At 38.8% G+C, this 3589-nt stretch overlaps 1 long non-coding RNA gene across 1 annotated transcript; it reads left to right on the top strand.

Moving 5' to 3' along the window:
* The first annotated feature begins 2697 nt into the window (after positions 1–2697).
* On the top strand, positions 2698–3354 carry LOC129793691 (uncharacterized). Its single transcript, XR_008750952.1, has 4 exons — positions 2698–2796; positions 2871–2893; positions 2960–3107; positions 3180–3354. It is a non-coding gene; the product is annotated as an uncharacterized LOC129793691 (long non-coding RNA).
* Positions 3355–3589: the final 235 nt, after the last annotated feature.

The raw sequence follows: 3589 nt of genomic DNA, 5'->3' as shown, positions 1-3589 counted from the left end.
AATTAATCACTAAATTCGCAACCATTTGAGCTTTAAAGCTTCCACGAGAGCTTTAAAAATTCTCCAAATTCTTCAAATTTAATTTAATTCTCTCACAAATTAATTTTCCATTTAAATTCAAGAAAATGTTTTGTAAATTTTACATTGAATTTTTGTGAGAATTTTGACAAAGACTTTCCTGAGAATTTTATTTAAATAAAATACTAGAACAGGAAGTAAAATTCAATTCTCCTGTTAGATACACAAAATTTCCTTTAAGAGCTTGAGGAAGAATTTAGAATGCAAAATTTCCTCTCATTTGTTGCATTCATGCGAGGAAAATTCGTTGGCAAAATGCACCAAAAGGCAAAAAGTTGCTTTCTACATCCCTCCTCCTCCGTATTGAAGCTTGTCGTGCACATCTAATACCACAATCTTCTCCCCACGTCATTCATTCTTTTGTCCGCATGTCCTTCCGGTACCGAACACCCATGGAAAAGTCCTCGCTTCTTTACCATGATACAATTTCCCCATCAGGAGATTTTCTGCGGAGGTAGTGGCGGAAGAGCCAACCACCCCAATTCATGCAAACACGAAAAGATTTCACCGCAGAAAATTAATATCCGGCTACCAGGAGGGGGTGGGGGCTTGGCTTTCCTTCAGAAACATACACTCATTCACCTCCCTGAACACTTCCCAACCTCTTCATTGTGCAAAAAATCATGCAGAGCTTTTGTCATATCGTCGCACGTGTTTCAGGGGATTGTCACGATTTTTCTCATCTGCGTACCAACCTCTACTTTTTTTTCAGCACTGCATGCGAAATTGACAGTGAAAATCGTGAAATGTATTTTCCATCGACTCTCCACTCAATTCGTGGAAATGTAAAATCTACAATTTCATGTGCCAGCCTCCCTATTTTATCTCAAGTGGAATGATTTTCATGAGGGAGAGTAAATTGGAGGGGCTAGCAAGCGCTCAAATTTTGATTTAACTTATTGATTGTTGCAGTGGAAGACTTTAGAATAATTCTTTCAGTAGAAAAATAATTATATTATTATAACATAATATACATAATATATTTTTTTTAATAGGATTTTTAACGTTTTTCGCTGTGAGTTGAAAAAAAAAACTATCGTATATCAAAAGAAGACATTTTTATCAGCTTGCAGAGGATGTCCTAGCTCAGAAAATTATGGTAAAAGTAAAAAAGGAAGCACTCAAGGAAGTTTGTTGTTTTGTCAGGTCTTGTAATAATGATTTTATGTTCAATTCGTGCAACCCGTGGACTAACTTAGCAGAATTTTATTGCAAAAAAAAATATATTAAAAAGTTCTCTTTAGCGTATTAACTTATTCATATTGTTACGGCGGGAGTTTTTGTGCCGTACGATTCACCCTGACGAAAATGTGAGACGATGAGACTCAGTGAGATATCCGGAAGAAAAAGATTTCGGATTAACTCAAATGAACAGATTTATTTCAGATTCCAATTTGTGTGTTGTACAGGATGAGCTTCGTGCTCCAATATTTCAGTGTTGTTCTCTGCGATGGCGCAGGATAATTCTCTTTAAATGTAGATGTGCGCTCAATTTCCTCCAGAGACTCAAACGATGGGGCAGCTTTCGTGATGATGTGAAGATGTCGTTCTCAAGGCGCTCTAGCGATGCGGGCGTCTCTTGATGATCCGTAGAAAATGCCCAAAAGGGGAGCTCAAGCGATGCAGGTGTTGTCCTGAGGGCGTGCAGAAGATGTTCCCAAGGCGCTCTAGCGATGCGGGCGTCTCTTGAAGATTCGTAGAAAATGTTCCAAAGGGGAGCTCAAGCGATGCGGGCTTCGTCCTGATGGTGTGTAGATGATGTTTCCAAGGCGCTCTAGCGATGCGGGCGTCTCTTGAAGATTCGTAGAAAATGTTCCAGAAGGGAGCTCAAGCGATGCGGGCTTCGTCCTGATGGTGTGTAGATGATGTTCCCAAGGCGCTCTAGCGATGCGGGCGTCTCTTGAAGATTTGTAGAAAATGTTCCCAAAGGGAGCTCAAGCGATGCGGGCTTCTCTTGCTGATCTGTGTTGATTTCTACGATGTTCTAAAATGTCGTGTTCTGTGATGTTTTCAGCTGGCTTTCGATGATGTTTCACGATGCTTCAGCTGGCTTTGATGATATGCCACGATGTTTTCTGCTGCTGCTGCGAAAATCCAATTCTCTTTTCCAAGTTGCTTTTTCAAACACTGCTGCTGCTGCACGATTCCAATTTCCTCCTTTCCATGTATTTCTCCAAAGTGCGGCTGCAAATTCTGAGTCCAATTCCCTTTTGGTGCTGCTTTTTCCCTCGTTGAGAGCTCTTTGAGGTGGTTCCTTGGAGGTCCTTCCTCGGCGGCGGCGCACCGCAGAATGCGTGGAGATCGCTTGCGTGTATCGCTTATATGGGCACTGCGGCACACGGCGATCCTCCTTCTATTTCACTCCCTCACGTTGTCTGGAAGTTTCCGTCTGCGTCACTGTAGGGTGTCTTTCTTTTGGACACGGAGTGGCGCATCTTTCATCTCTCTCACTCGTTGGCAGGATATTTGCTCGCTGGCTTCTCGAAAATTGGCGGATATTGCCAGCGAGTCAAATTAATTCTTATTAGTTGAAAAATTATGGAAATTGTAAAAAAAAATGATTTTCGCGGGGAATTTCGGTAATTTCGTAACAATATTTAAGTGTTTGTAACTTTTGCATTAGAACTTTTCTTAGTTTTGACTGTGGCGTAAAAATGGTGCAGTTTTGTAGGCAGTTGGGCAAAGTGGCACTAACTTTAGCTTACGTTTTTATATCAGGTGGAAAATTATAATCATTATACATAAAAAATTATTTGAGATATTGAGGTTTTATTCTAATCAATTTTTTATAGGAACTATACCAACATCTTTTGCTGTAAGTTAATAAGAAAAAAAATCAAAAAGTATTTTTATTTGTATAAATATTTTTTTGCCACCCTAGATTCCTTTAAGCGTGGTCATTGATTTAAATTCTGGTATCCTTGGTGGTCTACTATCTACTATTAAGTCTGTCGTGGATAATATACTTTATAACTCAGAAGAAGCTGATGAAACTCTTTCTATAAGTTTCCAGACAGATCAAGTAGAAGGTAAAATAAACGATGGAAATTGAGGTGTATTTGTCAATTTGGATATAAGAAACTTTTGATTCTTTTCGCTAGGTTCCATTGCTGGGTATGAAGGCAATACTGAAAAATTTACGTACAATTGGGCTCTTATTTTGGCAGCTTTAATAATAAATTGTTACAACTTTTTAATGTAAAGATATTAAGATTCAATTACCTCAGCATAAATTGAGAGGACCTTTATGTTTCAAATAAATGAAATCTGAGGTAACATCACAGGATCTCTTCTCTTTTCCACGAAGCCCCCCAGACAATGAGAAAGAAATTTCTCTCTGTGGTACGCAATAAAGTTTCCCAGAATTTTCATTAAACATCCATTCATTTGTTGAATATGATGAGATTTTTTCGCGACAAGAAGGATGATTTTCAAAGGAGTTTCATCCCTGATAAAAACGACATGATATGCGATGCTAACCAATGCTTCTATTCATGCCCAAAAAAATTCT

Source organism: Lutzomyia longipalpis, chromosome 3 (genome assembly GCF_024334085.1).
Source record: "Lutzomyia longipalpis isolate SR_M1_2022 chromosome 3, ASM2433408v1".
Lineage (NCBI taxonomy): Eukaryota > Metazoa > Arthropoda > Insecta > Diptera > Psychodidae > Lutzomyia > Lutzomyia longipalpis.
This window is presented reverse-complemented; position numbering and strand designations above follow the sequence as displayed.